Below are 21883 nucleotides of genomic sequence, written 5' to 3' on the forward strand. Positions count from 1 at the left end.
GGGGAGGGAAAGCAAGTGCCAGCTTTTGTGGAAAGGGAGAAGGGTGAGTAAGACAGAAAAGAGGAAGAAGGAAAATGTGACCAAAAGGGGAGGGCAGAAAATGTTTCTCAAAAGCAAAGCTGCTGCCAAGGGTAGGTGGGTACAGGAAAGCTGCAGGGAGGGCAAGAGCTGGAATTTTTGAAGTGGGACTTCCTAGGGCATGGGGAGGAGGCAAGTGCCCACTGCCCACTGTTGGTAGAGCTGTTCCCCAAAAACTACATTATACTCCATGATGTTTCTTTGGCAAAACAAAGTGCCAGGGTGATGGTATGTGTGTAAGGGTTGAGATACTCTCCTGTTACCCCGGACATATGTTCCCGTGTTCCCATCTGGGCTGCACTGGCACAAAATCAGACCAGCACAACTGCAACTGGGAGTACTTGAGAGCCCCATTTTTCATTCTCAGGAACTGGGAGTGTTTTCCTGAAAATTTTAAAGTCTTATTGAAAGAAGACCTGTAGATGTTATAATCTTTCTGCCAGTGCTGAATTATTCTTATAGCTTTATTTATACATTCTTATAGCTTTATTTAGTTACATTTTATATAGCAAATAAAACAAATTCACTGTCTAATCCATCTTCCAGAAAGCTCTGTGGATATACAGCATAAGTTTTAATTTTGCAGCTCTCGCAAGTATTTCTTGTCCTCTTTGGGATGATTTGGGCTTAAGTTTAAGCAAAACAAGAACAAAATTAGTAGACTCATAACTCTCAGTCAGTTTGGACTTCCAATATTGGCAGCACACTGCTGTTGTTTGAGCTCAGTCTGGTGCAATAACTTTAGCTAACATACAGTAATATCTCTACAAACATTCAGTGTTACAAATATAGGCAATAGGAGAATGAGCAATAAAAAAAATCAATCATACTCTGACTCGCAGGTTGGTGCTTCTTTGGGGAATTGCCTATTAGCATAGAGATTGCCCTTCACATAGTACGTGATATATCCCTGGCTTTGAAAAGCCTGAGAACAAATGGACTTAAACTCAAATAAGTTGAGGCCGGCAATCAGAATTTGAAGAGTGCTGTGAAAAGTGAGAGTCTGGAACAGAGTCTTCCTGGATGAGCAGGAAGATCAGACCCAAGTTTTCTCCCTTGATGACTTATGGAAAGGATGAGGAGTTTGTCAGCTGTGGCAGCAGGGGACCTGCTGTAGCCCTCTGCTCCTGGAGCCATTTGGGTTTGCTGATTAAAGCATGAGGTTACTCAAATGAGAAATAAAATGTGAAAGGATTGTTCCTACTCTCTGAGGAATGGAGAGGAGGTCGCATGGGTGGTGACATTTCCAAGGTGCTGCCAGTGTTCTCAACGATGACTTGTCTGTCGTTGCGGAGGGTTTGTAGGACAGCAACGTGTCCAGCCCCCTCCATCCTCCCTTCCTTCCTTCCTTCCCTCCCTCTCCAGAGCACGTACCAGCAGTAATTCTCCTCTGCTTAACCCCAGGGACCTCACACAAGCTTTGATCAGGGATGTGGCAGCTGACTGTATGGTTTTGTAGCCAACAAGCTGCTGCAGAACCCACGGGGGATGTCCATGTGCCAGAGTGCCTGTGTCCCAACTGCTAACCCCACACCGTTTCCACCAGCTGATGGTGGAGATGTTGCTTGTTGCAGAGGAATGTGAAGACTTGCCAGCCAGCTGGGTCCTGTTCCAGGTTTCAAGAAAGGAGTGTGCTGTACTGGTTACAGGCTGTTCCTCATCTGCTTATCCCCTCCAAGCTAGCCTGACCCCTTTTGCCCCTGCTGTCTCCAGTCTGTCTGTCTCCTACTGCCCTCTTCCTCTTCCCCCCCCTACTTTTTATCCTTGGATGAACTTATTTCTGTCTGGCATTCAAAGACACTTCCTTTCCCTCCTTGCTTCTCTGTGCCAAGTATCGAAGTATCAAAGACAAGTATCAAAAGCAGAGGGTTGAGAGGCTTTCTGGTCTCTGGTCCATGGCATCCAGGAGCTGAAATAAACTACTGCTGAGGAAGTCCTGCTCTGATGTTGACCTGTGGATGAAGCACGGGTCATTGTCCCCTAGAGCTGGCCTGTGTGCAGGATGGGCAGCGCACCAGGGACGTGCCAGGGCAGAGCAGGGTCAGTGCTGGCACACAGCATCCGCAGAGATGCTGAATTCGGAGAAGTCTCTGGGGAACACGTGAGATCTGAGAAAGCAGAAGCTGATGAATTTCAAAAGCATTGATGATTTGTGGTGGTGTTCTGACCCAGAACTTCTACTGTTATGTCCTGTGAAGTACAGAACAGTCATCTGCAAAATTTTTCTGCCTAAATTAGGTCTCAGAAACAGTTGAAACACCACAATCCTATTACTAATAACAAGCTCAAGGCAGACCACCCGCATGGGAAAACTCAGCTCAAATGGTGCCTACTTGGCAAAATTGTAAAGCCACCAAAATCACAGGGATGGCATAAATGAGAGCCTAATCTACAGGTGGCACCACATGGAGCATACTTTGAAGTGATAGCTACAGGTCTGCTACATAAGGTAGTTCCATCATCATGCTCCCTTTGTCCTTAACATCCAGTAGCAATGAGTCAGTAATAGCAATTATTGGAATAAAAAAAACAATTAAACAACCTTTTATTAAGTCATCAAAAAAAGCGCATTTTCCCAAGCTGAGTCACCCCAGCATGACTGTCCCTCTGACTAATGAGGCTCTCATGGCACAGTCCCTGCCACAGCATCCCTGCTCCACTGCTTTTGATGCTGCCTTGCTCATTACTGCTTTATCTTTTGCTGGTTTTCATGTGTAATAATGACTGAAGGGTGGCCAAGGGAACGATCTGCCTGCATTTAACATCAAACATGATGTGATTTGTGGCGGTTCGTCAGTCGGGTGAGGTACATTTTCTGGATGGGACTGAGAAAGAAACAATAGAAAGAAAATAAACCTAGGGCAAGCCTATGTCTGGGTGCTTCTTCAAGATGAAGCGCAGCATGGCTAGTGACTTCCCCAGGGAGACAGGGCAGAGTGGCATTGCTCGATCTGCATCAGTGCAGTCTACTTATCTTTCTCCTATTGATTTAAGGAGTGATGCTCCCCAGCTCAGGACAGTCCTTCTAGGCAAGGCTGGGGCTTTCTCCACTGTATAGACATTTCTTGCAGTGAAGGTTTTATTTGTGTCTAAATTTATCAGCTTCAACTCTGTGCTGACTTTTCCAGGGTAAGCATTAGATTCAGGTGGACTTGGAATAGATTGAGCCAAAACTGCTCCGCTCCATTTGCAAGCATGAAATAAGGGGAACTACCGCGGTTTTAAGCATTAGTGGCTTCAGAGGAACTGCTTCTGGAGAAACGTGTGCATCCCTGAGGCTGCTGGCCGATGTGAGCGGCATGTCCAGAGTACTCATACTGCTTTTGAGCCCCACACAGCTTTGGCAGAGAGGTCTCAGTAGCCCCCATCTTCTTCTCCGAGTTTGCTATGTTCAGACGCATCCTTCTGCACAGTTTCACCCCCCCACATCCACTCACAGCTCCAGCCTCCATCCTGCACAGCTGGGCTTGGGCGCTGAGCCAGCAGCTTCTTCCCGGCCACCCATGACTCACTCCCAGCTGCTGCTGTGCTGCAGGAGAGAGCTCTCCCAGCGCTAAGCAGGGCTTCAAGCAGGGATTAGAGCACAGCCCTGGGGACTGGGCAGGAGGATGGGTGAAGTGGTTGAATTCAGAGGCAGGTAGTGCTGGAAAAAATAGTGCTGGGGGGGTGAGATGGACAGAGGCGCTGGGTACAGTGGTGCATGATGGCTGTGGGATGCTGAGAAGGAATGAGGGGCACTGAGAGCAACAGCAGCTGCCCGGAGCTGTTGGCAATAGACAGCTCTGCAGGTGATGGCTGCTGGCTTCTCAGGAACCTGGATGTCCGTTTACCTGAGTGGGTTTGGTACATATTGGTTTTCCCAAATGATCTCTTAGGGTGTTTCCTATAAGGCCTGAGTGTGGCAGGCTGAGTGCCCTTTCATAGGACCAGCTTTTGAAGGGATAAGATGTGCTTTCAACTAATTGCCTGTGTGCTCAGGTTCACTCCTCATTTCTCAACTCCTCGAGCAGTGGCTTCATCAGGAGGGCAGAAGTACTTGCTAGAGCATTCAAGAAAACGATATAGAGAACAGACTGACATTGTTAACATCCATAGAGAATAATCTATTTAAAATAACATCATTAAAGGCCCCAATTTCTAATTACACTTTATTAGTTGGTGGATATGAGTTTTCTGAAGAAGCAGCATATGTAGAACTAGTGCTTATACCAAATCCACAGCATGAAGCGTTACTATGAATGTTATGTTAGCACATGAAATGTATGACTAAAGGTTGTCAACAGCTGCTGAATGTGTGGCCTTTTCTGAAGACAGACAAACCGTTTTGCTCTTTTTCTCCATCTTTTCCCCCATGCAGTCAGAACATCTGTAGCAATGGGCACTGGGAGCTGCCTGAAATGACAGTAAATCTTGACTGGTGCAAAAGAGGTGGCTGGTTACTAAGTGTGCTAAATAAGCCCAGTATCTCATAAATAAATCTCTTTCTTTGTCTGAATTAATAGTATTTTCCATACAAGCAAGAAGTGTGCATCTTCCAATAGCCTGCCATGCAATCCCAGGCTCGCTCGTTTGTTTGCTGAAGGTTGTAGAGCTGCTGACAGGTTGCATCTCACCCCCTCACATGAGCTGTGTCTGTTTACCTGTGGGAAGGCTCCTGTGTGGAGGCTGCATTCCTCAACCGCTTGTGCATCCCTTACCTTCTCCCTGTGGGCTGATTTGGTGGGGCAATGGGAGTCAGCAGCATGGGCAGAAGGGTGACTCTGGCTCCCAGGACCTGGGAGAGCCTAATGTGAGGGTTTCCCTTCCCCAAGGGGGTGAGTGAGGAGGTGGTGTGGGGTGAAGAGTGATGTGCCCTATCAAGGGCCCCTGGAAAGCTCAGTGACTGCTCACTGAAGGCTATTCCCCATCCTCAACCCCCTCAAATATCCCCATCATCGCACCCACACTCCTCCCTCCCCTCTGCCTGCCTGCTGCCCGCAACAGAAATGGATTTGCCTGCGCATCTCTGAGCCAGCTCTGGCATTTCTGAAGCTGCTGAGAAACCATTTCTTCTTGAACAGATCTGCTTATGAAAACAAAACTGTTACCTGGATCCCCAACAGCCAGGAGACACAGGCAAAGTTCAAAGTCTTGTGTGTGATGTACTTCACACCTCCAAAAAATGTGACTCTGGGCTTATTTCTGGACCCAGGAAGCTCAAAGGAATATTTTCTACAGCATCATATACTTGGAACAGCTACACGCCCCTCCTCCAGTCTTTGCTAATTCTTTTTCATTCTGCTGGTGGAAATCATTACTTAAAATACAGTTTAAAGAAACTCTAAATAGACGAGTGGAAGAAAAAGCTACCCATGACATCAGCAAAATAAATACTAATAGACAGATATCAAAGGGATGCTGCCTTCAGCCACACGTTTGAAATACTGCTGACGTCAATCTGGGGCACATTTTAGCCTCCTATGCTTTGCATTTAGGAAGCTGAAGTACGTTACATATAATTGGTTCCACCTACATACAATTTGTTAAGGAGAAAAGCAATAAGATGCAGGTTCTCACCACGCCTGTAGGCACAAGGCATATTCCTGACACCCCAGCAGCTTTCCTGCGGACCAGCCTCAGATGAGTGCCCATGGCGGGGTGCTGGTAGGAGCTGCCAAACTCCCAGCCACCCCCTCCTGGTCCTTCCCCATCTGAACCACAGACAGGGACTGACTTTGGTGTGTGCACAGGATACCCACATACAGCTGAAGATGAGGGGACACACAACTTTATACCAGGGCCTGTAGTGACAGGACAAGGGGGAATGGCTTTAAACTGAAGGAGATTTTTGTATATACTGGACATAAGGAAGAAATTTTATATGATGAGGGCAGTGAGGCCCTGGCACAGGTTGCCCAGAGCAGCTGTGGCTGCCCCATCCCTGGCAGTGCTCAAGGCCAGGCTGGATGGTGGGGGGTGTCCCTGCCCATGGCCTGTCATGGAGTAGGTGATCTTCAAAGATCCCTTCTAATCCAAACCATTCCATGATTCTATGAACTTTCACTTGCATTTTCAGCCCAGGACCTGAGTGGATGCTATCCTGAACATTACAGATTGCACAAAAAAATACTGATATTGCTGAAGAGGGCTTTTCCTCACAGCTGTTCCAGTGCTGATGGCACTGACATACTGTCTTAGCTGGGAGCTAGAAAGCTGCCATGGTAGACACAGGACAGGGAAGGCAGCAAGCCCAGGGCACTTCAGTGCTTGGATCCCAGGTTCCTGTGACTCAGCCAACAGCATTAGGAATGGAAAAAACATGTTTAAGGACCTTTCTGTGAAATGTGTGACTCCTGGCTTCATTATTCTAATTGGAAAACTGTTAATTGAAATAAATAATACTGCTACTCTATTTATAGCTGCACTAATGCCATCCCAGCAGGCAGGTCAGGATCTCATGTGAGCTGATGGGAGGAAAGGGAGGCAGACAGGAGCACGTTGCTTTTCAGGTGGAGCAGGCACTGCTTCTTAGCAAGAGCCTTACGGCGAGAGGCTTCATGCTGACAGGGAGCTGGCAAAAGCTCTGGCTTGCCAGTGCCCCCACCCTCTCTGAAAGTCAGGGCATGAACGTTTTCCCACCCCTCTGGCATCCTGCAGGTCTTGACCCTTGGCCCTCCAGTAGATTTCTGTAGCAAGAGTTATCAGCCCACTCTTGCTGTGCTGTCCTATACTCCCCACGTGGAGATGGTAATGTCAGAGGGTTTCATAAAAGCCTTCACACTTACCTCCAGATTTTGAAGAAGCAAATACCCTGTTCTCTGAGACAGTCTCTCCAAAGTCATCCCCCTAGAGAGGTGGGGGATGCTGAGGTGGGCTGCAGAGAGCTAGCGTGAATATTGTCCTCCCACTGCTGTGCAATCAATCCTCTGGTTGAGATGTAGCAGGATATTCCACTTCTGTTGTCCCACTTTAAGGTGCTTCTCCTCTTTCCCATTGCTGTTTTTCCCAAGTAGAAGAGCTCCCAGGGCCTCTCCAGCCTCCCAAAAGCAAGAGCCTTTCTTGGAGGAGACACAAGCGGGGTGACTCAGGGAACGCCCAGAGACTGCTTGGACTGAGTTGACAGGCCCTAGTGTCTACATGTTGTTTCTACACGTTATTCTGCAGTCCCCACCAAAAATAACCACAGAGGCCCACAAGTACCTGTAGCCATCAGCTCTCATGGTACCCACACCAGCAGAGCCAGCTTCTCCTTCCCTTCACACCCCCCTTCCAAGCAGCCACACACAGAGGAGCACTCCTTCACCCTTCACATGCTGTAGCGTGTCAGAACAAGAAGAGCAGAGAACAGAGGACAACCTTGAAGCACTCTCTGAATCAGATGAACACTTTGCTCCATAGGGATCTCACATGACAACTGATTTCAGGGGCTTGCAGACCTACAGAGAAAAGGCTGTGTGTGATGTACCGGGGCTCTGATTCTTCAGCACACCAGGAGCTCCTGACCTTTGCTGAAGGCAGCAGGCGGTACAGGTAACAGGTACAGATTTGGAAATCAGATCTTTTACCATTCGACTGTATCTAAAGGGAAGTTGGCCTATATCTGAGGACAGCAGGCAGAAGAGGGACAAATGAAGTTACATTTGTACTCAATCTGACCTACTAAACAAAACAGCCCAATGTGAGCATTGCAATGTAATAACTTTGCCTGCTACAGATTTGGATTTTGAAAAAAAGGTTTTGAAAACCTTCCTGTTGGTCTTGCTGAATCTTTTACTTGTCTGTGCCTTAAAATAAATGCGCTGCTTTAGCTAACCTAGCCTTTGGGGAAATTCTGGCTGACACTCTGGAAGGGCATGTTACCTATGCCCTGTCTGCCAGGGGACGTGAACACTTCCATTCAGATGAGAGCCTGGCTACTGAGCCATGGGCAGCTGGGGCTCTGCAGAGCTGTAGGGAGATGCCTAACAGATGCCCACCCATGGCCAGCCCCAGCCTACCCAGCATCGAGCTCTTCAGGGCTCCCACGGCTGCAGGCAGCACCTTCCGCTATCCCCTGCAGGCAATCATCACCACGTCTGGGCACCTCGCGCTCTTTCATTACATCTCTCACATAATACATTTGAAACAAAGACGCTTTATGCGAGGTGGGAATAATTCACAGAAAGATCTTGTGAGTGAGGCACTGGCAGTGCAGCCCTTCAGCATCTGTCCTTATCTCTCTTTCCCCACTGGAACAAAATACAATCCACGGTAGCATAGACAGAGCAGACAAAAGATGCTCAGACCCAAAGTCCTGCCCTCCAAGCAGGGACATGCATCGAGCAAGCCAGCAGAAAATGCTGCAGAGAGCAAGTGACCCAAACCTGCCACCTCTTTTCCAGACTCCTGTCTCCAGCCTGCAAGGCGATGCCCATGGCCATGCCTGGCTTGGTGCTCACACTGAGGCGTGGCCAGGGGATGGGAGGCCAGCTGAGCATGTGGCCCCAGCACCCCTCCTGCTGAACCGGGGCATGGTGCAACAAATAACCCAGCTCACAGCTGGAAACCAAGAAAGGGGAAATATCATACCCAGCTGGTGGTGTCCTCTCAGCCATAGGCACAGGGATCCTGTTCCTGGTCTCTTTATATAGTTTATATGTTAAAGATCTGGGTAGAAACAAATCTGGAAGAAAGGCAACGGTTATCTTTAATACTGCTCCCTGCAAAAAAAAACCCTGGCAAGGCTGTGGGGCATGGGGTAGGAGCACTTTGAGGTGGAGTTCCTCTTCACGCCTATCCCCAGGGACTTGTCATGTCATTCCAAATCAAGCATATCTCTGCTCAAGTTTCAGTATCACTGTTAGAACTGCTTGCAAGCAGCTTTTAGCATTTTCAGTACAACCTGATTCTCACAGAGGCCTTAACTACCGCAGGAAAACATGGCTGGCAGCTGCTATGTGTTCCACACTGCCCGTGATACCCACATACCCACTGCTCATCATAGCCCAGAGGCCTTTTTTTGCTTTCTTTCTAGTAGTTCTACCTTGAATGACAGAATCATCTGTCTTTATATTCTAGCAATTTTTAAAACATCAATCAATTAACTAAGGGACTGGTTAACCACATGGACCTGAGCTATCATGATGCTAGCATGCCTGTCTACTAGGGAGACCATGATATTGTTGCCTGGAGAACTTCTCCTCCTCTCCCTGGCACTTCCCTGCAGTCATTTATTTTCTGGAATTTTTTGGCAGAAGAGCAGGTTACATTTTCCAGAGTTAAAGAAGTGGGGGCAGTCCATTTTGCTAACAACACCACTCAATCCTCAGCTGCTTGGGGAGGGATGCAGAGCCCTGGTCCCCAGCCTCTGCTGCACCGAGCCCCCTCCTCCCCACCGATAGCAGCGCACCCACAGACCGCTTGTCTTTCCCTTGCCTTTAGTCAGACATACTTGAGGGCTGACACAGGCCTGTCCCCAAGCTGGCCGGTGTAAACCATGCTGGAACCTCTGACACAGCGGGTGAGGATTTATGACTGGAAGTCCAAGTCACTGCCTACTCCAGACAAGCAAACTGTGGCAGAGTAGGTGAATAATTCATACTAAGTGGAAAGCTATTCATGGGCGCAGCCACAAACCCCTCTCCATGGATTTATCATCAGCTCTAAAAATAAGTCACTGCCTACTCAAGTTCTTTCTGCCTTTGATGATAGCTAAAGTATCTGGGGGACTTAGATACATACGTCTAGTCTCAAAGCAGGAAGCGCAATTTAAGCGTTTAGGGGAGCACCTAAAGAAATGCAAACAGTCGGCAGGTTCAGATGGCTGCTCAGCACAGCCGGGTGGGAAGTGGAGCCGGCTCTGGGCTTTGTGCAGAGTCACAGCACAAGGCAGGTGGGCTGGTCCCAGCCAAGGTACCGCACTTGCCTGTGAGTGCTGGCCTTAATTCCAACAACATCCACACAGAAGGCTCAGGGGTCAAGTCAACTGCAAACTCCTGGAGTATTTGCTTATACCAAGGGTATGCCCTAGTTTAGGATGTTCCTAAGACAGCTACACCCAGCCAAGCATTGCAAGGCAGATTGACCAGAACTAAGGCCCTAGCACTGGTATCAGGGTTAATATTTTCATATCATACCTGGAATCAAAACATCCTGCCATTATTTAACCCTGCCCCACCTCTGACCAGCCCCCCCCGTGCAGAGGTTTGAGGCTCCCTGATGGAAGTTTCTCAGAAAAGACACGGCATAAATGCAGTGAAGGACTATAAATAATCAGCAAAAATGAGCACTGATTTTTGATAGAACTTTGGAGGAAGAACTTTTTTTAATGAAAAATAAAAACTGTGATGGAAATAAAATGAGATTCAGCCTAAAAAAATGCATAGTCCCCTCTGTACAGAGGAAGTGCTGTAATAAAAACCTGAACTGTTTGAAGAGCTTGGGAAGGGGGTGATGTTAAGCAGACATCCCTGAGGTTTGGGGCAAAGTCACTGACACTTGGCAGGGAGCTGGTTTTTCCATCTTCAGCTCTCAGAGGTGGTTTTCACTCCTCAACACCTCAAGAAAAATGAAAATTATGAAAACTTTAAAATAAACAGATAGTGGCAAAAGTATTTTGGGTCTTCTCCTTTACCTGTTCACCAGCAAACACGAAGCATGGAGAAACTTGATAACCTTTGAGACTCCTGTGCCTTGCCCAGGTTTGGTTCAAAAGTTGCTGGAGAAACAGCATGGAGGGAAGACCGCGGGTGAGGCAAAAAAATCAGGGAAAGCTTTTCCACTGGACAGTCTCTCAAGTGAGGAAAGCCACCCCGCAGAGAGGAGTCATTGCTGGGCACAGAGGGGGAGGAGAGGAACCCATGTAGCAGCAGCTGGCACCCCAACATGTCACCAGGGGCTGAGACCCCAAACCCTGGGCCTCTCAGAAGCAAAAGTAGCCCAAGTGCTTGGCTTGCCAAACTCTCAGGTCCAGCACCTCCTGCCAACCTCTCTGACATTGCTCATGTGGATTTTGTTCTTGCTTCCATTGTAAATGTCAGAGGAAGAGATAAACACCTTTATGTCTGGTTTCCCAGCCTTCAAAGCTTTGAGAAATGTACTTCTCCCCCAGGACATGGCTGGCAGCAGCAGGGAAGAGAGAAGGGGGGTCCTGAGCTCCCAGTAGCACACCAGGGAGCCACACACCAGGATGCTGAACAGCCACAGCCCCCTTAGACCTCCCAGTTAATCCAACCTGTTACCAAGAACAACAATGCCAACCATCAGAGTTTCCATCATTTAGAGATTCTTGATCCATTGGGGATCAAGGATGAATCCTGTCCCTATTGTTCATGGTTAGGTCTCCCCCAGGCTGGGACACTCAACTAGCTGGGCAGGCTGTCACTCCAGGCCCCTGGGGAGCTGCTGGCTGGCAGGAAGGGTCAGAGGACGAGAAGCCTCCTGAGCATCCCTGGTGCCTCAGAGACAGACCTCATGTGCTGGATGGCTTCAGTATTCATCCCTGCACAGCCTGGTATTTGGTGTGTGTACTTTCCCTTTGGAAACACAGAAGATGAGTGTGATCTAGAAAAAAGGAAATGCTAAACAGAAGCAGCTGCTTTCCCTTCCTTCAAGGTCTCAGCAATAAATATGGACTGTCTGCACCCTTTGCATTATGGCTTGTTAAAACCACAGCGTTCAGGTTTCCTCTTGAGCTGGAAGACAGGGATGGTGAGCAGAATGAAGCCCCCACAAGCCAAGGGGAAATGGTCAGTGTCCTGCTAGACCACTTAGACACACACAAGTCTATGGGGTTGGGTAGGATCCACCCAAGGGTGCTGAGGGAGCTGGTGGATGTGCTCACAGAGCCACTCTCCATCATCAATCAGCAGCCCCAGGTAACCAGGTAGGTCCCAGTTGACTGGAAATTAGCAAATGTGATGCCCACTTACAAGAAATGCAGGAAGGAGGATCCGGGGAACTACAGGCCTCTCAGCCTGACCTCAGTGCTGGGGAAGGTTATAGAGCAGATTATCTTCAATGCCATCATGTGGCATTACATGGACAACCAGGTGATCGGGCTCAGCCAACATGGATTTATGAAAGGCAGGTCCTGCTTGATGAACTTTACCTCCTTCTGTGACAAGGTAAGCCACTTAGTCAATGAAGGAAAGGCTGTGGCTGTTGTCTACCCAGACTTTAGCTAAGGCTTTGACTCCATCTCCCACAGCATTCTCCTGGAGAAACGGGCTGCTCATGGCTTGGATGGGCGTACTCTCCACCGGGTAAAACTGTCTGGATGGCCAAGCCCAGAGCATTGTGGTGGAGTTATATCCAGTTGGCAGCCGGTCACAAGTGGCATTCCCCATGACCTGGTGTTGGGATCAGTTCTGTTTAATATCTTTATCACTGATCTGGACGAGGGGATTGAGTGCACCCTCAGTGAGTTTGCAGATGACACCAAGCTGGGTGGGAGTGTTGGTCTGCTGGAGGGCAGGAGGCTCTGCAGAGGGGTCTGGGCAGGCTGGGCCGATGGGCCGAGGCCAGTGGTGTGAGGTTCAACCAGGCTCAGTGCCGGGCCCTGCCCGTGGGTCACACCAGCCCCAGGCAGCGCTACAGGCTGGGGCAGGGGGCTGGGAACTGCCCGGTGGGAAAGGGCCTGGGGGTGCTGGCTGACAGCCGGCTGGGCATGAGCCCCCAGTGTGCCCAGGTGGCCAAGGGGCCAGCAGCGTCCTGGCTGGTGTCAGAAACAGTGTGGCCAGCAGGGCCAGGGCAGTGACCGCCCCCTGGACTGGGCACTGGTGAGGCCGCACCTCGAACCCTGGGTTCAGTGTCGGGCCCCTCGCTGCAGGAGGGACGTCGAGGGGCTGGAGCGTGTCCAGGGAAGGGCAGCGGGGCTGGGGAAGGGGCTGGGGCACAAATCTGATGAGGAGCAGCTGAGGGAGCTGGGGGTGTTCAGCCTGGAGAGGAGGAGGCTGAGGGGAGACCTTATCGCTCTCTGCAGCTGCCTGAAGGGAGGGGGTAGGCAGGTGGGCTCGGTCTCTTCTCCCAGGTAAAAAGGGACAGGACAAGAGGAAACAGCCTCAAGTTGTGCCACAGGCAGTTTTGATCGGATATCAGGAAAAATATCTCAATGGAAAGGGTTGTCAAGCATTGGAACAGGCTGCCCAGGGAGGTGGTTGAGGCACCATCCCTGGAAGTATTTAAAAGACGTGTAGAGGTGGTGCTTAAGGATATGGATTGGGGGTGACTTGGCAGTGCTGGGTTAATGGTTGGACTCAATACTCTTAAAGGTCTTTTCCAACTTAAATGATTCCATAAAGTATAAACGTGAATCCCCAAATAACATCCACTTCACAGGAAATTTTAAAATTAAAAATTGGTGTGTGGAGGCTTTCTGACTGGAAGGAAAATTCCATCATTTGGGTATTTGTTTTCAGCTGGGATAGAGAGGAAACAAAATCCAAATATCAAAATTAAGCTGGTAATATCCATTTTGACCAGCACAACCAAAGCAAACCAAAACACTGATAAAGGTTGGAGCAACGTCTAACGTCTTCATCCTGCCTACAAATTAGAAACTGTGATGTGCTTGTCCCTGCTTGAATTAATACCAGGTAATTAGCACATCCCTACAGTAATGCTGTACAGGCACCAGCTGGAGGGATAAATTACAGCTCAGGAGCTGATTTCCCAAACAAGCCATGGCAGGCACACAGCACAGGCTGGGGCTGGAGCCCAGCCAAGCGAGGAAGCGGCGCTACTGCCATCGGCTGTGGGGAAATAAGTGCAATTTTCAGTAACTGTTTATAAAAAAAATAGCAATGTATTTTCATGTTTCAGTGTAATTGGAATGACTCCTCTTGACTTTGCCAGAGACTGTTCTTAGATGTGTGACAGCTTAAAGTGAATGGGTTTTGCTATAACTTTAGGTGGTTATAACCGAATGTCACTTTATTTATTCATCAAGGGGGATTTGTCAGGGGAGGAATACCACATTTTGAATTATCACTGAAGGGAGAGGTGCTGACGACTGTGCTCAGGCTTTTAGTACCTAATTAGCAGCATGCTGGAACTGCACCTCCTTTCATTACTCCTGATTGCAGCCTCATGCCTTTTTGTAAAGAATTAGTGCAATGTTTATAAAACCCTTCCTCAAGAGTTTCTTTCTGAGATCTTTTGTGTCGCTGCCAAGCTGTTCACCTCTCTGGTGGGGGAAAAGAGCTGGTATTTTGACAAGGAAAAGGGAGGTGGGGGCTGCTGGGGAGACTGCCCCCCAGGTCAGTGGTTCGCCATCCCAGGAAGCACCGTAGCAGTGGTCTGGAGAAGCAACTGCTGCCTAAGGCAGGAACAGCAGCACCCCATGAGCAACCTCTGTTCAGCAAACGGCTGGGAAAACATCTCCCTTCATCGAGAAACAGTGGGTTGGACTGAAGTGTTGTTTAGATGGATCAGAAGCACAAAGGCATGACTTTTCGGGGGTCCATCCTGTATCTGCTCATTGCTTGTCAACAACAGAAATTCTCGGCGCTGGTTGCACTCCCCTCGGTAGGCAGAAAGCAGTCCTCTGGCAAGCTCCGTTTGTTATTGCAGCAGAGGTGAGACAGATCTGCTGTTAAACCCAGACGCGGTAAGACAGCTGTATACAGAAAAGCTGTCGTAACACACTGTGGTTTATTGCAGCTTTTCCTTCTGGCCTTACCTGGCATTTGCTGGGTTTCACAGGTGATGCTGTCTGGGCAAGCCACCCTACCCTGATACTGGGGGACACAGCAGGGTGGCTGGACTGCTGTGTCCCACCACTGCCTCCCCGGGACCCTCCCCAATGCCCCCGGCCTCCACTGCTATGGTTTAATCACAGCAGCAGGAAACCCCAATGTGCCCACTATGCAGGACAGAACATTACAACGGGAATGCATTACATGGAGCCAAGAATGAGGAATCCCATGACAGATGAAAATCATCACCACCACCACCACAGGAGGAAAAAACCCTAAAGGAATTGGAAATAATACTGAAATCATTTAATCACAAAATAAAAAATGTAGTTTCCATCACAGCCACAGGGTATACAAGTATAAACCTGACCTCAACAGTAATTAATGCCTTCTATTTGAGTGTCTAATACCCTCCATAGATAATGATTGCTATGATTGACCTTCCACAGCATACAGGGCCCCAGCTCCACTGTAAACAGACTCATGCTGTATATGTCCCCCCTACAACTTCAGGATAATAGAGCAACTCACTAGGAGATATAAATGGATATGAGCAGCGCAAATTTAAAATTAGAAAATGAGAAAAATTATGCTGTTATTAGAAGCAGACATAGCACATCAGATGATTTTACAGGTGAGTTTCAAGGATAATTTTGCTTAGGAAGGAGATAATGAAGTGAAGTCATCTTGCCAATGCTTTCAGTTTGCAAATTACTAAATTTTAAGCACAGCACCCATACTACGCATAAATGGAGATGAAGGAAAAGGTATTGTGACTTTGTTCAGGAAAACTAAGCTGACACAGCTGTTCAAGCCAGAGTATAGATACAGATGAGGAGCAGGCCACTGACAGGTAGGAAGTATTGAAACTAAAGCTTGTAGCTTTTGTATAGCACAACAAAAACACTGTACAGGGAAGAGGGTTTCCAGGCTGAAAACAGACTAAGTGCTAATGTCCCCTCTGGCAGGCAGCACTGCTCAGGCCCTGGCGAAGGGTAACCCCGTGTTACATGGACTACCCTGCGTCTGTGAATCTGCAGCTGTCAAAGGTGGAACTCACGAGTCACAAGCCAAATGCTGGAGTTGGGGGTTAGACTTGAATCTGCAGCAGAAACATCCTGCTGCTGAGCCTGGGCAGAGAGAGGCCAAGTACTGCTGGCCTGAATGCAAGGGGAACAAGTCTCAGATCAACCCCACGGGAGGAGGGAGAGAGAGCAAAAGGAGAGCAGGACTGGAGTTGGTGGGATGAGTTGTGCTGCGAGTTGAGGCTGAGGAAGACAGAGAGAGGAACAGAGAGCAGAATCATGTGGGTGCCAACACCTGCCCTAAGGTACAGGAAGATTTTGGAGATGGAGAGCAGGTCATACAAAAAATGAGACTCACATGCATAGAGAAATTGGGGACAGAGTCAGGGAGAGCGAGGTCAAGGCAAACAAGAGGAAGGAGAGACTAGTCAGATGGGAAAGGAGGAAACTAGTGGTTCAGATTGACCATATAGGAGGTCACATGAGAAGTGTGAAGGCCACAGGAGAGAAAGGTCTTGAGTTCCAACAAGTAGCCTAGTTTAGAAACGCCAGCAAGAGGCACCCTAAATGAAGAGTCATGTGCCACTTAGGGATGTCCCACAGGAGCAGCTGGATGAAATTTATAGCTTTGTGATATACAAAAGGTCATGTTAAGTAATAATAGTTCTTTGGTTTTAAAACATGGAAAATGGAAGCCAGGCTATTCTCTGTGGTACATGGTGGGAGGATGAGAGAGAATCATCATAAATTGGAGAAAGAGAAGTTCAGACTCGCAAGGAGAAACTTCCACAGCAAGGACAGTCAAGCAGTGGCGCAGGTTGCCCAGAGAGACTAAAATCTCTGCCTTGGGCATTTTCAAGACCCAGGTGGAGAAAGCCCTCAGCAACCTGGTTTGACCACAGGCAATGTCTGAACACAGCTTTTGGAAGGGAATAGTTCCTGCTCTTTCACTAACGCACTGTTTAATTCTCCAGAGTCAAAAGCAAACAAGAGGATAGCATGGGAAAGTAATTAAAAAAACTTGCCATGGGCAGACACGAGACAACAGAGGGTTAAATGGGTAACAATCTCCTCCAGCCTGGGGAGCCAGAAGCTCACTCCAAGATCACCTGTTTTCTTCAAAAATTCTCTGAGAAGCCTACTTGCTATCTCATATGACTCATTTCCTTTCATACCAAACTGTTCAGAAGACAACCACCCTATCTCTTGCTCTCTGAGCTCAAATGCCAAAACCCAAAGTTTCCAGTCCTTCTAGATACTGATAAATTATCAGCACAAAAATACACCTCTGCTTCTTCCTGTTGCCTTTCATTAAAATCCAGAAAGCTACAAACCAACCCTAGAGAGTATTATCAGGTTTGCGAAGACAAGCATGCAAAGGGCAGAAATGGGAGGAAGGCAACCTTAACCCAGCCTCCTAGTGCATACGCAGCAACACCCAAATCCTTAGGCTGAAGCCACTGTAGCTTGTAGGGAACTTCAACAATCACAGCAGCCTCGAGATATTTATGTTGTCTTCAGCCCTGATGACTACTCCATATCTCAGTGGGCTAAAGGCTCCACCAGATGCGGTCTCCTGCCACTGAAGGTTCACATAGCAAAGTTACACTTGGGTCCTAAAAACTGGGCTCCCCATAAACCTGTCTGATGAGCTGGCAGGCAAGCAACTGGATTGTTCTCTTCGCTCAGCAGCTGTTTCACCACAAACTGGTGAATTACATTCCCACAAAATGTTTCAGTTTTCACAAATCATTTATTTCTAACAAAATCATCTTTGCTGCAAAATTCCCACCTGGTTGTAGTTTTGAAGACACAATTGCACAAATACAATAGGGGCTGACCCTCTTCAGAAAGTGCCGTACCCCATTAGTGGATTTTACCCTGACCCTTGATGGTTTGGTGATTGTTCTGTCAACCCTAATCAGCAAGAGAAGGATGAGATTTGAGAAAGTCAAGGCGCATTCCGTTGGCACTCTGAAGACCAGGAGCAGCGCAATGGATCCGAGCCAGCATCTTACTGGATATTACTGAGGCAGCACCTCACTGAGCACAGGGCTCCGAGCACCAGGGTGTTTGTTATGTTTACTGTGACGAGTGCTGCTTGGTAGGTGGCCCACTGCATGCTCAAGCTGGAACTCCTTCAAAGCTCCCTCCTGCAATCCCATTGTTTGCCCAAGCAAATTGCTGGATTTCATTTTTGACATGTGAAGAAAAACATGTTTCAACAGAACTAGTTTCCCTTTTCTCACAAAGCTGCCCTTGCAGCCCTGCTTTTAAAAGCGTGTGTCACCAACACAAATGCAATTACATTTCCTCACAACGGCACTCTACAACGAAAAATCCCTAATACACCATTACTCATCAGTGAAATTCCCGATGACAATCAAGTAATTAGCACATACTGTATGTGGCCTTGCCTTGGGAGGACTGGTTTAACGAGTGTTTGAATTCTGTGGCAGAATGTAACATTCCCCCTCCCCAAGGCAGCCAGAGCTGTGCCTGAAGCCCAGGTAAGAGGGCATCCCAGTCGGAATACTCGCTCGCTTCAGTCGGCATCACTTGGGAACCGCTGAAGGTTAATCCTAGGGTGAACCTTCAATTGCCTTTTCACGAAATCATGATTTTGGATAAATCTGTTCCACAGCCATAGGGTTTCAGTTTGCCTTGTTCTTCAGATAATCCAGTTTGTATGACACGGAGTACGTGCCTTATGTACGGTGGCGCTATTCTTCTTTGCATGCCAGTTCTCATCCAGCAACGAGAACAGCAGATTTAGGTTTTATTCTCAGGGCTCTTTGAAAAAAGCACAAGAGAGGCATTAGGGAAAGGCCAATATTTACACCTGGCAACCAAAGCATGATTTACAAACCCCCAAAACCAAACCCTTCAGTCAGCTGGCTGTTCCGCAGCTCAGAATTGCACTTCCATTAATCAACATCATCGTCAATGTTTATTTCAGTATTTTATGAAAGACACACACAGTTTCACAGAATTACATGTATATATTTATATAACTTCTTAATTTAGTTTATTACATGTCATAGAAGGGGGCTTTTCTTCTCAAATAGCATGTATACTTATCAAAACCAAAAAACCTAAGGTCAACTATAAGAAAACAGAATAAGCACATTTCTAGAAGTATTATTAATTCAGTTTTGAAGATTTAAAATTCTATATGTAATAAGAGAGCTATTAGTGAACTGTGAATGAACTAATCATAATTTTGTCTGGCTGCATTCTTCAACTCAGTTTTAGTTTGAAACTCATTCATTAGAATTTATAAAAGCATCCAAATTTATTGTGAATGTTTTCTGCAGCCCCAAACAGCATCTGAAGGAGACTAGATTAAAGTCTGGTGAAAGATTTGTACAATTAACCGAGTATAATAAAGTTATGAGCAAAGACTGCTTTCAAAAGACTATTTAAAGACGACAGAACTTCTCTCTCACACCCAGTATGTGAAAAGCTCTTGCTGTCGATGTTAGTATTTTTGTATGAATAGCATTAATCATCCATAAACATAAATCTGTGCTCACACAGGTTTGAATATGCTATGCTGCTATGCCAAACTTAAGAACATTCCTAATGCTTTGACCATTTCTATTACTAGCTCCAGTGATTTGAAGAAAATTAGCATTTAATAATGCAAAAAATTCTTTTCAATTATATGGAACTGTAGATCTTCATCACCATCCATGAGACGAGTTCTTTGCCTTATGTGAAGCTACTGAAAACTTGTATTCATGTCAGGCCAAAACTGTCAAGCCTGTGTAAAAAGTTAGGCTTCCAACTCTGTATTATAATCTACATTATAACGACCTTTACAAAGATACTGAGATTATGTAGCTCCTTTTTATTTCAGGGGACTTCTACTGTTAACACTGAAAAAAATATTCAGAAGACAAGCAGAATTTTAAATCACGTTGAGATTATTGGCTTCAAGCACTGGCATTTCAAAAGTTTTTGTTTTTAAATTCATAGCCTGTTTTCCAGTATAAGTAGCAGTTTGAAAACATCCATATTTAGATACTGCAGTTTAAGCATTTGCATGTCTACACTCAGCTTACATTTGCACGAATATGTCAAAATGTTTTTTAATTCCTTCTCATGCTTTAGGAGAAACATTCAAGAACTGACAGATTTGTGGAAAAAACCCTCAAGTTGGCCATTAGCAAGAGTCAGTGATTTACATATAATTCTCTAGACATCCACAGCAGAGCAATCTGCCAAATAAATGGAATGCTAATGTGACAGCTGACTTCTAATCTCCACATCTTCCTTACTATAATTAAAAAAATAACAGCAACAATGGGAAACCAGCATTGATACAAGGAGACTTAGAATTTTAATTCACCCAACTTAAGAATCTATAAAAAGTATTCCAGTAAATTATTAATCACAAAGCATCAAACTAATTTTCAATTCAATACAGTCTCAAAATTCATGTAGACCTTGCTTACAGAATGGGAAAAATGCTTCATTACTTTTCATTTCACCAGAAAAGGTAAGTCAGCTGCAATGAATCAGCATCTCTAAGACAATGCTCGAGGACAGATGTTGCTTTTTGAGGGTCCATATGCTCTGACGAAACACTTGAAAGGTTTGTTCTCTCAGATACTCAAGACAACAAACTTTCAGCCCTCCTTCCTTCTGTAGGAATTACTATGGCTTTTGCACTACACTATCCGTGATCCTTATGAACAAAGGTATTTAAAATACATAAATCCTATTAAATTTAATGATTAATTGGAATTTTGTAATCTTCCTGCATGCTGGCACCTACAACCTTACCCAGCCCTTGAGCAAACTAAACAGAAAAGGCAGTGCTGCTCTTCATACTTGGGTAAATAGCCACAAAACATCAGGAAATTCTTTCTATCCATGCCCTGCCAGCAATGGAAATTGGAATCAGACCGTGGTTTAATAAGATAATCTTCATGAACAGATGCTAAATGCCCCTCAGTTAGAAATCACGAAACAAAGCAAGTTAGAACAAGGATGACTTAATATAAAAACCACCAAGGATACACATTAAGTCCTATAAGCTACTGTACCTACCTATTGCACACAAGTGGAAGAGCAGGCAACTAGCCTGTGTAGCCTTCTACCCAGTCTTAACCTCTCATTTTGCAAGGAATGTTTTGTAAGAAAGGATATTTATATGCACTTCATGTAGGTGGCTGCAACGCCAGACTACAGCGGAGTAAGTGGCAGGCAGGCCAGAGGCCTCCGGCGAAGATTCGTGGCAGCTCTTTGAAACACACAGATTTTTTTGAAGGGACACACTGAAGCAGGACTGGATTATTAAGGATTCTGGAGAAGGGCATTCAGAATCCCCATAAAGCAAAGATTTCTCTTTTTCTGCAACACGTCAGCTGTGTTTTCACATTACTCCTTCTCTATTGCCAAAACTGAAGTTGGTATTATTTGTGCACTTAAAGACAAATATCCATGTGCTGTAACTGTTACCAGGGGTACATTCTCTATGGAAGTCTTCCACTGAATGAACAGCTGTGTCTTCTGATGTATGCAGATGCACCTGACATACAACATAAACACCAGGAGATGCCACTTTTTGGGCATGCAGGCTCATAGTGCAAGCTGGTATCTGTATAACACAGACTGCCCCATCAGCCTGCACAAATAGCTTGGGTTGTTTTTTTTTCCTTTTGTTCCTCCAGCCTGGTAAGATGGCCAAAGATTTCAAGGCTCTGGGGCTATTTTTCATCTCGCACTAATCCTTATGGATAAACTTGCAGTATGCTATTATTTTAAAAAGTTTCCAAATTTGGCCAAAAGCAGTGTTTCACTGTTTTATGTTCTTGTAACAATTACTATTACTCACTGAAGCACAAAATTATGATCTATTTTTTTAAATGCCCATGTTACTTTAAAAACATTTTTTCCCCCAAAACATCTATTATCTTGCACACAATTCCATAATGAAGACAGACAAAAGACAGCTTAGGAACAAAGTCACTTTTGTCTCATTTCTCCTCTGGTGAATTATGAATTTTTCTATACACTATATAGAAAAAGAGAGGCTAACCGGTATTGCAATATATGTGTGGAACATACTTCTTGATCTCAACCTGTAGTTCCTCCCCCTAATATTCTGCAATTAAG

Source organism: Falco cherrug, chromosome 2, assembly GCF_023634085.1.
Source record: "Falco cherrug isolate bFalChe1 chromosome 2, bFalChe1.pri, whole genome shotgun sequence".
Lineage (NCBI taxonomy): Eukaryota > Metazoa > Chordata > Aves > Falconiformes > Falconidae > Falco > Falco cherrug.